The 12,596-nt window shown below is 40.1% G+C and overlaps 1 protein-coding gene across 1 annotated transcript in view; it reads left to right on the plus strand.

The window, feature by feature from the left end:
• Positions 1-350: 350 nt before the first annotated feature.
• The window catches only part of LOC137293726 (homeobox protein Meis1-like), a 108,180-nt gene continuing 95,934 nt past the window's right edge, over positions 351-12,596 (plus strand). The window contains exon 1 of the mRNA XM_067824436.1: positions 351-715. The gene's annotated coding sequence lies outside the window, so the exon portion shown is untranslated. The remainder of the gene's footprint in view (positions 716-12,596) is intronic.

Below are 12,596 nucleotides of genomic sequence, written 5' to 3' on the forward strand. Positions count from 1 at the left end.
TGGAGAAGTTACAGCGAAAACGATACTTCCGAGCATTCACCCCCTCCCCTTGCCCTCCCCCTCCCCCTTCACTTCTGACACCGCCAGTGTGATATTGTTTTCGGTACTCAACAGATGCTTGTTTAGCTGGGCAAGGTGAAAGACTGTTAGGGTGAGGACACGATTCCTGATCTCCCCAGGAGTGGGGGGCATTGATTGTCACGGGGGTGAGCTCGACAAATCAGGCCAATGTAAACTAACTTTGTCTCAGTTTGTAACTTACTCTATGATGCCACCGGTAGACTGTCATCAATTAATCCTCTTAACGGTTTGAGTGACCTCATCATCTAAATATGACCTTGACCCCAGATAGAGGTCCTCACCGTAAGAAAGTCTCCACGTACCCCGGGCTTTGCTCATATCCCTGAACGCATCACATTGTGACAGACGGGCGAAAATTTATTGTCCCTAATCGCAACTGGAATTTGGAACCCTAGGTTTTAGCCACGAAACCTATCGCGGAATCTCGCATAAGCGCCGTGGCGCGTTCAGAGAGAACCCGGCTGACGCTAGCTGTGTAAGTGCTGAAACGATACTGGTACTTATCGATTGTGGAGTACTTTACTAAAGTTACTAAAACTTGGAGTAAGTTCACATAGCCCATCACACGGAATACCATAAACCAATACCCTGTAAAAGACACACTGGTCTGTGGAAACGGATTTACGGTCTGAAGGTAAGCAGCGAGATTAATGCGGAGCTAATATAACACAGGGAATCTCTTCTAATGTGAAATGTCATTATTTCTCAACTCGGGTAATTGAAATCTGAGGTTCCAGGGGTTTCTGGGATGTTCAGAAAGGATCCGATGAAAGCGTTTGGATGTGATAGAACGATAAGCTACTTGGATAGCCGCGAAATTCTGTAAACATTTTAAGAAAATCGTTTTATGGATTGCTCGAAGCCACGCGTGTGTATGTTTAAGTCGGTGGCGCATCAGCTCCGGACAACTTATCGAATGTAAACTTGCTCCATACATCAAAAAGCTAGGAAATACCGATGTTAACTTTTAATTCAAACAATCTCCAAGCTTCACTCGAATCTTTGAGGAGCAGTGATTCACATGGAGAGCAATCTTTCACCAAGGGATCTGCCGCGAGAGTAGTTTCCTGCCGGCGATACAGCTACAAGCGCGGGAAATTCTTCGTTTCGTCTGCTTAGTAGCAGACGATCGCCGCCATGTCCGCGTTGCCAATTACGTCCGACACTAAACAACACCGGCCTCGGCACAAACAATAGTAAGATTTGTTTACTTGAAACGATCGAAATTCCAATCTTGTCGATCCCACAATCAACAATATGTGGAGGTTTTGTATACATTCAGATATGAAGAATGTTCGACGCTTTATATAAACTAGCACTGGTTACTTCCTTGAAAATTAACACCATAAACACAACAGTGAGCCTGAGCCAGCCAGCAAAGTTTTACATAGTGTGAATTTCACGTTTACATACATAGATGTATATATTTTTCCGATTGACAGGTGTTTAGGTGACAGTTCGATCATACATCGCGAACGTGAAAATGAAAATTATTATGATAATAAAAATGATGGTTGAAATATAACACAATGACAATACCTGTACATGATGGTGTGTGTGTGTGTGTGTGTGTGTGTGTGAGAGAGAGAGAGAGAGAGAGAGAGAGAGAGAGAGAGCATGTTAATCTTCATTAAATCAACGACTCACAATATCAGCCGTGTTACGATTTTTCTTGTAAAATAGCCGCTAGACCGTTTAAGTAAGCTTGCTGTTTTATTACTAGTAATATTCCAGCAGAGCAACACAATGGGAGAAACTAAAATTTAATGTTACACAGAACCTACAACCATATCACACACTCGAACAATAAACGTGTTTGCGTATGAGACAAAGGCATTGAACCTTAAAGTGAAATATGATTCTCTTTGCTATATTTTAATCTTTAAAAGAGTAAACTTTCGAATCATTATTCAATCATTCCTCTCTAACGAGTATGTATTTCACAAATGTGTATAAATGAATCAGTTGTACATGTAGATATACACACTTGTACCGCTACGTATTTCTGCTTACATAATATGGGGTAATGAGGAAACATTCATTCAAATTAGTATAAATGATAAACAGAAATACTATATGAAATAACAGAATATGTTAAAGTACTTATACAGCTATGTTCTGTCTCTCTCGACATTCACATGTTTTCAAGTGTTCCATTATTTAAATCGATAGCTTAAATATTTCAAAATATACCGTTATATCTTATCATAATGATACCTCCCTATCAGATATTACTAATCAAACTATTAAATATAGAAATACTATTATCATAACACACGAACTATTTTGAAATCACCAATTTTAGAATTGAACCACGCAAAATCTAATCTGTCTCTCCCGTCACTGAAAACACTTGTATCAATATGTAATTCAAAACTATCCGGTTTAATAGTCAGTGTAATTGCACAGCCAATATTAAATGCATCAGACTGCAATGGTTGTCATAGCTTTAGGTTAGGATTTATTTCTAGACCTATCTCCATATGTTGCTAACTTTTAACAGCGTGCCAAATAAAACGAGACACAATACACTGAATGTCTGTCAACACGTCTATATAATAATCTGTTTACTCAACATTGTATCACATTCTATTGTAAAATGATTTAATACTAAATGTGATATTGAAGGATGGAATTGTATTTTTACATCAAACAGTCATTGCTGAATATCCAATTTGACATATACTTTCTTAATATCCAACGCGACAAACTAATGGTACGTATTACCCATGAATACTGCCAGTAGACGTCCATGTTGAAACTGAAATGTACATAATACCAGTACTGTCAATAATAGGAAATGAAACTTTCTTGGTATAATGAATTGAGAAAGTGACACATGTAAATTTCAAGTTGTGCCTTTCAATCAGCTTCCCTAAATTATTCCACGACGTTTCACATCAGCGTACTCGGCTCCATATCGTCTCGTACACTAATACATGTTCTGTGTATGTTGATCAGTCAAACTTGTTTACAAAGCTCTAGAAAACAGACCCATTGTTTATCGTATAACTGAAGTGACCCAGCCATTAAGTTGGGGCGTGCACGCGGATGAAATATACAAGCGGCTGCTGGGACGATACACAACAACGACAACGTAGCTTGTCCGGCACTGATGTCGTTCAGGCTGCCAGGGTCATTAGCTCGTGGTTAACAATGCCGGCTCCACCCACCTACACGCAATTGTAAATTTCCTAGAAATGATTTCACTGCAGGACTTGCTTGTCATGACGGCTGTCTGTTTCAACACCACGGGTTCTGTACACGAGAAACGTGTGTTTTACGTATTTCCACAATGGCACAGAAAAAGCGGGTTGTAAAAAATATGTACTTAGTATGAACATTTAAACGAGAAGTTAGTGAGGCGTCGAACCAAATTTTGCGCATCATTTCAAGACACCCAAACTTTTAAATAGATATCAGCGAAGTGATTGCCAGAAATAATTTACTCTGAAGATGTCTAAAAGTTTGACGACGTTATCAAGCCTGGTGAAAATTAAGTTTTAACGGATTCAAACATAAATTTCAAGTTGCATTGCTCATAACAAGTACTTCACAATTTTTGTATATATATATTTAAGTGAAATTAGATTTGTGTTATGGACTAAGGTAAAGACTAAACTAGGCTTACTGAAATGGCAATGTTATTCATGCTTTTTGTAATAGCAGTTCTCTTATAAATAATGATGTGTTTATACGATTAGGAAAATATACTGAAATAGATTATTGAAACCAGCTATCTTAGCAGGTGTAAATGCATGTTGTTTTTTTCCTGAAAGAGGGGAGAAGCAAGTAAGACGCTGTAGTTTATGTATAAAAAACGTAGTTGATCATAACACACACGACTATGATTATTTGTCTGGTAAAGTGGTACTTTCCCCTAATAACACGGACACATACAACGACCTGCCAGAATAAACAATTTGACATACACTTGTAAACTCTGCTCTGAAACTGACATCGGCGAACCCAGGCCACTTACATCACTTTGCATCGGTAATCAATTTCATAATATACCGTAATGTCAACAAATTGAAACTAGCAGGGCGGGAAACCAAAATAAACACAGCAAGTAGGTAGACATTAACTTGCCAACGAGTATGTCGTTATTGACAGGCCTGTGAAATCGACAACAACCTGGCTATCTGACGGTAATGCATTTCACCTGCAATGTACATTTCTCCCCTCAATGGTGTTTATATCATCATGCAGTCGATCAATGAATCGCTCTTGCAGAAATGGGTGGATACAAAAGCTGTGTCGCCTGACAGATCAGCGATTAATGGAGAATCTTCATAGTCAATAGCAGTTGAAATCAACAACCAGATATCGAGTGGCAATAAGTGATTATGAAAGTGTAGGTATTCGTGAAATTGACATCTCATGCTTCGCTGTTACGACTGGTGCGTGATCGGTGATGATTAAAACATAAATTCATTTATTCCGAATGTTATGGTGGTAATTTGATAAGCGGAAGAGAAAGAATAGCATAGTGAACTGATGTAAATTTCATGAACTACTGAAATCGATCGAATTGTCCCGCTCTGTAAACATGCAGGCAACACATTTAATCAGTGTATTCAAATGTATTCTGAAACAGGCAAGCTTCTGATCTACTGTCTGATCTACTTTAATGGGAATATATTTGAAATTAATTTGCTGTTAATATAAGATTTATACCATCAAACGAAACAGGTCAAACAAAAACTTTGTGAAGAAACATAACGTATATTGGCACACTAATAAGAACAAACAGTGCATTACATTTCATGTTGTTTTTTGTTGTAATAGTCAGACTTCAGAGGTCAGAATGCTGTTATTATTCAATACATGGGTAGAACTGAATTTTCCTGAACAAAGGGGTTCCCTGAAATGTTTTTTTGAAAAGTGAATTTCAGTGGGCAGTGGGCTATTAATTCCAAGTGAGACTTGTGACGAAAGATAAGTGACACTGACTGGCTTGGACAATGCGACTTGAGTCTGATTTGAGTGACAGAGTGGGAACAAGGGGGACAATAGCCAACTTGGTATGTTTGTCAAATTTCATAATCAATTTTGACAAACTTTTGATGTGACATTTGTGACACGGGAAGCTCCCACCAAGGCAAATATGATTAATTCAAGAGGAACGAGGTACCGTTAGAATTTACCCCGGCTTATTTTGCAGTGAAACTTTTAGCGTTTACAAACTGTCAAAAATTAAAATCTTTTATTTCGGACCGTCGGGAGCAGCCCCCCTCGACTCGTATCATTTTCACGGCAGTGCTGTAATATTCAATTTGCTCGGCCTATCCATCAAAGGTTTCATTACGAGTCAGATTGTTACGAATGAAAGCTTGTCAAATGAAGAGGTTACGAAATTGAGGGGCCACCTCTTAGACATCTCGAAGTCGCGACACAACACTTGCCGCGAGAAACAAGCGCTAAATACTCTCACTCCCCTATTAAACGAATAAAATCATCTTCAAAACACTTGATATGTCGAAAGTCCCTTGTTCTAGTAATTTTCACGTGCGCAAGACTAAGTCAGGAATGTTTGCGAACGTGCGTACGCACGCTATAGTTTGCGCAGTGTCGAGATGTAAAACATTGACTCATCGCAAGGAGGAGTTGGCCCGAATCTTCAGCCTGTCTCGGACCAATAAAGGAAATGAAGGAAGACTGACAGAAGAGACAAGTTAAGGGTGAACGAATGATAGAAAAAGTATTCTCCAGATTAGGCCAAGGGGATGCGTGACACGTTCATTCTACTGGGACCAGGAAAGCAAATATAACTCAATGTGTTTATCCGATATATTGAGTAAAGAATGTCTGGGATCCTTATTCGTGACCGTACTAAGTTTAGTATTTGATAAAGAAGGAGAACATGCCGGGTGTTTAAAATACACGAACATAACACTTTGTAGAGGGGTCGGAATGTAGTAGAACATGTCACTTATAACTGCCATTCAAACAAAGTGTATCTGTGTCAAACTTACACATATCAGTAATTGTCTTAAGGTATATATTATCTAGATAGTCCGTCACTATCGAGGGTGACTTGTCTTTTCAAGCGAGATGTGATGTGGGGAACAAAGTGGTCAGCGACTGGCCCAGCTTGAAATCTGTGATGACAGGTCGCTGTCAGGTATGTGACTGTCCCGTCACTTTCTCACAGCGTGAGATGGTCACAGACAGCTTGTATATTTCTCTGACATTGAAATGCGCTACGTCCTCTAGCATGGACTGGTACACGGACAAGGGCGTGCAGGGAAGACTGGTTCAGATATAGACTTATGTTGGTGATCTCTAATAGTTCATTGTGTATATGGTCCGTAACCTGCGAAGACCCCTGCCAACATACATCAGTAAATTTCTTTTAGTCTGAACTATTTCGTAACTAGTACTACGGAGTAGCCAACTCAATTCGCGATCCATACGAAGATAAGTTGTCAGTTTCTTCCAACTGCAAAATACAAAGACTTCGATCTTTGTAAAAAAAAACTTAAATCGTGTTTGATCGCACCCCCACCATTAATCTGCCCCCTCCCCCACCCCCGTAACTAGATCCATGTGCGAAGAGGATATGAAACGAGGCTAGGGAATGAAAGAATGAATAATAGATGAATAAATGACAAACTTATGTGACGGCCGGCGTACTTTGCAGGAGTAGTAATCAAGTCTGGGAAAGAATATCCATGATAAGTCGGCCCCAGCGCAGGGTCTGAGTGAAGCACTAGATAGACAGAATGAATAAATGATAAGCGGACGACAGCAGGATGAAATGTGAGTGTTTTCAATGCACAGTGTCAATTTCGCCTGGTGCAGATGGTACATGGTAGAGTCGGCCCTGATCCGCGTGACCTAATTGTTGGAAATCGATCCAGCAGTTTATTTGTCTATAATTTATTGATATATATGTTAACCATTAAAACAACACATCAAAAGAACTACGACGTATATTCACGAGAGATTTATTTTTGTCAGAACTTAGCGGCAGTATTACAGTGTTTCAGGAAGTGGGATGTCCCCGTGAAGCAAATTATGTACGTTGTTTATAGGAAACAATTTCTCAAACAATTTTACGTAATTGCTTACATGAGCCCAGTGTAGTTGTATAGTTTCACGGGTGTGTAATATCTGCTTTTAAAACAATCCCCATTGTTGGGGATGGCGGACTGTCATGAGCTGTTCCTGAATAATCTTCTAATTCGGAGCTGTAAGGAGGGAAATGAATAATGTGGTTTTCTAATGGATCGAACATAATGTGAAGACTGAGAGTTTTCCGAAAAATACAAAATTGAGTTAAAGAAATCGTTTTCTTATCAGAGGGTGTCGCGACATGGGCAGATAACCCAAACAGACTCTTTGGAGTGAGTGAGGGGGAGAGTGACAGATGGGTGAGTGATAGACAGAGAGAGGAAATTGTGTCGTGTTACTAACGCAATCAATCAGTATTTCATTGAACAATTCATACCGGCTGGCGAAAGCGGCAGGATCGAAAACTTCACTGAAGCGTGTGTGAGCGAAGCGCAATATCGTTTGTTGCGGGCGGCTTAGGGAGATAGTGAGAATTTTCTTATTAATAAACTGTGGAATGAAAGAAAGACGGGATTTGGGAAGTGGGAGAGATAGTGCGTGAAACGGATAAGCAGCGGTGAGAGGTGAATACGACATACATGTCACAGAAATCACTGGAACGAAAACAGAACACAAATGCGTGGCCGATTATTGGTAGATTTCCGACTCGGAGCAATTGACAAGTTCTGTGAGGCGAGCCTCAAGTTCGATCGCAGCTCTAGGATGCGCGTATCTTCTCGTGAGATTGAAATGAACGAGGAAACGCCAGTGTCCTTCTCACCAGGACCGCGCCATGTGCGTTGTCGATTTCACCACGGATGAAATAAGCATCGTGTAGATTTCAATATCACGCCATCGTGTCCATTTCGCTTTTTTAATTGTATAATTCACCATCCCGCGGATTCTACCTGTTTTGTCGTGTCAGTGGTAGCCGTTTTGTCTGCAGTTGCTCTCGAATTGTTAAGTCCTCTGCAATTCTAACCCCCGTTAGGCTCGCAAACAGTAGAACCACGGTGAAGGCGGATATATCGCTTCATTGTCGTCATGCCCTTTAACTAAAGGTACACAAACGACTGAATAATGAATGTATGATTTTATTGTACCTTGCTGTTAGGATGATCATAATCCGAACATTGACAGATTTGTGTCATAATATTAATTAATCTCTGTTGAGAATCTCCATGTGTTAACGCGACTGCATGTACATGCGAAACGAAATGTCTGTTTCATCTTCATTGATGTATATTATTTCACTGACGATTCTGCAACAGCCATCTGTAGGTGAGAGTCCGTCGGTAAGGTACACCAGTCCACTGATGAGTTTATATATAGGAATAGAGTTCATAAAAATCACATGTGTACAAGTGCAATTCTACCATGACCTCAGCAAATACGGGATTGTGATTGTTTAATCAAGGTCATTCACAGGTACATATTTACGTTATAGACCTCTGATGTTTTAGCACAGTATATAGTTGTTTTTTTTAAAAAAAAAAAACCAACTTAATAACACGGTTATGGCAGAATGGAGATAAATGTTCTGAGTTTGAAAAACGCTACGGGTTTGGTTTTAAATCAGATTTAGAGTTATTATAATTTCCTTATATACCTCTGATTTTTTCAACACAGTATGTTCATCTCTTAAATATCGCACACCAGTGCTCTATGAATGACATCACGTATCTCATTGTGACATCAGGTAGGAATGAGGTCACACTAAAATGACGTCATAACTGAACATTGTTGACGTATCTCAACAATTGCGTCCGCGATCAGTGTATCATTTTCTAAGGTGGAACTCGAACAGACTACAACTACATTTGATAAAAAAATTACTACACTCGCATGAATGTGATATTATTATTACGAACCTGGATGTGTACATCTATGCAATACACTCGCTCTTGCTCCTGAAATACAGGAAGCTTACACTCGTATTAACAGTATGACACACTTGCTCTTTTAATGATCTATTGGCGTCTTGCATTGTCGATAACTGTCAGTCAACCTGTATTGTCTTCCTAGTGAATCTGATGTCACTAACCACAGTCATGTATGTCAAATGAAACACATTTCCTTCAATATAATGCACCACTGTCGTCGACATGTACAACGGCAGCAGGTGGGAGACTGTGTTGTACGGAGTTACGAATCGTCATGGTTTTGTTTCATGTTCTGTTGTTGTTTACTCTGAGATCGTCTGTATTTAGCGGTCGGTAATGAACGGTACGTTGATATATGGCTGGATGTTTGTTCGGAATTACCCGGGGGGTGCCGGGATGTTGCACGTGCTTCTAAAATAACTAACAGATCAGTATCCACTCGACCCATCCCGACATTTCCACGACAACGGATGTTGAATTCGCACTAAATTAGGCTTCTTGGGGCTGGCAAGCTTGCCAGTCTCTTGGCGTAAACGGCTAGAATTGCTACTTATGTTTTGGTGAAATCATTTTGCCGAGGGGCTCGTTTCGCTGTCGCCGAGTTGACGGTGGAGTCCTGACACGTCAACACAGGTCGTATTGTTGAAGTTAGGGTGCAGAGCCAGGGTGCCTTGCGCTGGGATGGGCCCCAGGGCTTGTGGGGAGGGAGGGAGGGGGTCATCGGTAACGAGCGCTCATTAAACCACCCAGGCTAAACACAGAAGTGTCGCGCCGAGCTTAACGCAATTTCGTTCGTACAATCTCGTCATGGCGAATATGTACAAGGACATCTCGTTACACCGAAGTCAAAATATCACCCGTGAGAGCCAGGCTCGAAGTGTGCCCATAGAGTAATTTCACGGTATCTGCTCCGAAAAAAGGCTAACCCTTGACGCTAGGTGAAGAATAGGGGGCCAGCTCATTAAAGCAGTGAGTCCATCGACAGTCATTTAGGACCGCTGCCAGTGTCAGACAGGCCAATACTCCCAGCCGGTACGTTCACTTCGGGGTGGCATTACATATCGAGTGGATACGGGGGTCACCCTGTGCCACGCGCATTCGGCGTTGAAGTGGTTTCCTAAACACTGGTCAGATACAACAGGCCCAGAAACATACTGAACACCACACACCGGTTCTCATTTAATGTCGGTTTTCCCTGAAATGTGCATGCTTCCTTGTAGAAAAAATCAAATGTGCCACTGATGAGTGATGTGTATATCAAACTGCATGTTGATTGATGTAATTAATGGCACTCATTTTGTTGGCTGCTTATCATGATGTAAGCAGATAGTTATCCTAAAGCTGCTTCTTGCCTCTGACAAGAGATAAACACGTCGTGCTTTAGTCGTTAAGAGTCGAAGTATTTTTTTAACAGGAATTAACAGTTATATGGTCTTTGGTCACAAGTAATGTGCTAAACTGCTGATTATGTGTGGGATTTACATTACTGATTTATAGGCAGTGTAATACTACCACCCAAAGGTTATAGCAATTGTAATCGTAGAAAACGCGTTTTCAGGAAAAATGGTCGACATTAAGATACTTCTTTTAGAGACATGTGAAACTAATAGCAACATTTGTAAATTGCATAATTAATGATTATGACATAATGTGCTCATATTTGCTCAATTTCGTGAGTCACTGATACTAATTATTGGCCAAATATCAACTATAAATGGAAATCACCAACACCCTATTGACGAGACGTGATGCCTGGTTCGTATAAACAATTTGTTGTATGTTTCACCTTGCTAATTGCACAGATATGTACATCATACATACATGACGTCGTGCAGTGCACTGGGAGTCCTCGTTAGTCTCCTCGTAATGACAGCTCCGTTTGTGTAATAGTTACGACTAGGGCACTTATTGTGAAATTGCTATGAAATGATGGCAATATCGAGACGATTGCTATTCCGAATGTGGGAATTACACGCACTGAAACCGACATGACACCTGCATAGTCAAACACACAACCAAACTCATTTGACACAACATCAAAGTGATATAAAGGTGATGTATTTTGTTGCCGTTATTTCCTTATTCATATGTGCTTTCAATGGCTCCTTTTAAAACCCCTCGCTAGCAATGTGAGTCAAACTGTTGGCGAGTGCCTATTTCATCGCCCAGTTCTATATTGCATCGGCTATATACAAACCATGTGTTATGAGAAGGCTATATTGGTATTGTAGTACCACCGGTGTCGTCGAGGGCGGTTTACTTTGAAACAGACATGGTGTATTTCACTCCAGGCTTGATTGACAAATCCCCGCTAGTTGTCAATATAGGCTATCCTACGCTATATGTTTACACATTTGCTAACAACAGCGGTGTTGGAGATATGTTATTTTGCTATTGGCTTTCGTGTTGATTCCATCCTTAGCTGAAACAGACAATTTCACATTGGCTTTCTAAAACTGGTTGTAATAAATAAGCGTTTATTATAGATGACGTACTGCTATTCAGCGTTGCTGTCCCAAAAACACGTGGAGCAGTATCTGGCGACGAGGCATGTGCGCCAACGATCCCCAAATTCACACTTATTGGCAGTTTGTTCACTTGTAAAGACTGTCATTCCCACGAGGCGTTTTCAGATTATAACCACACTCTGAATGCAACTAATACGGGACGTACACCATGGCACACAGAGACAAACGTATCATTGCGAGGTTTTAAACCGCCTCCCTTCGTATGAGCTTGGATTATTTCTATGCATGTAATTTCTTCTGTTTGTGTATGGGAACGTATATTATTATTCTTCCACCGCTGGTCATCAAAGTTGTCCACAACCTTAGGTAGGACATTAACTATTAGCTGTACATGAAGAGTATACATCATACAACCTTAGGTAGGACAGTAACTATTAGCTGTACATGAAGAGTATACATCATGCGAATAGCGAGGGTTCAAAATCCAGCCTATTTAGGTGACCTCAACTGACACACAACTCATGTGACAATATCCAACGACATACTTGTCACATATTTGGAATAGGTAAGAGGTAAATGAATCTAGCTCTATTTCAAAACATAGAATTAATTGTTTAGACTAAATGACGGGCTATTGTATAGTGACCTACACGCACGCCCTGGTTGGTATACAGACCGACGAGAATCTCACTTCTGTCTTAATGTAGTCATCCCAGATCAACCAACATTTCAAAATAAACCAAAACTGTTTTCTCATCAATAAAATCGTGTTTTGTCAACAAATCATAATTTATGCACCAATCAGTCTGCGACGGGATTCTCTTGGGACAGATTAGAAACCCCTAAGGTACTTTTGCCAAGTTATTTTAAATGCGCAGTGCTAAAATCAAATTTTGAAAATGATACTAGCAGACGTTTATTTTGATTAACTACGTTTAGCGTGTGTGCTTTAAGGTCTTCTACTTTTTATCGCCATTAACAAATGAAATGCTACTTGAATCAGGGTAAGCTAATTATGAATTTAATCAGGGGTTCCATCTTAATGAAACAATAGGCGGTTGTTTCTTGGAGATTCAGTTTTCATGTGTGATTTTAAATACTTTTT

The sequence above is a fragment of the Haliotis asinina genome, chromosome 8 (genome assembly GCF_037392515.1).
Source record: "Haliotis asinina isolate JCU_RB_2024 chromosome 8, JCU_Hal_asi_v2, whole genome shotgun sequence".
In the NCBI taxonomy this organism is placed as follows: domain Eukaryota; kingdom Metazoa; phylum Mollusca; class Gastropoda; order Lepetellida; family Haliotidae; genus Haliotis; species Haliotis asinina.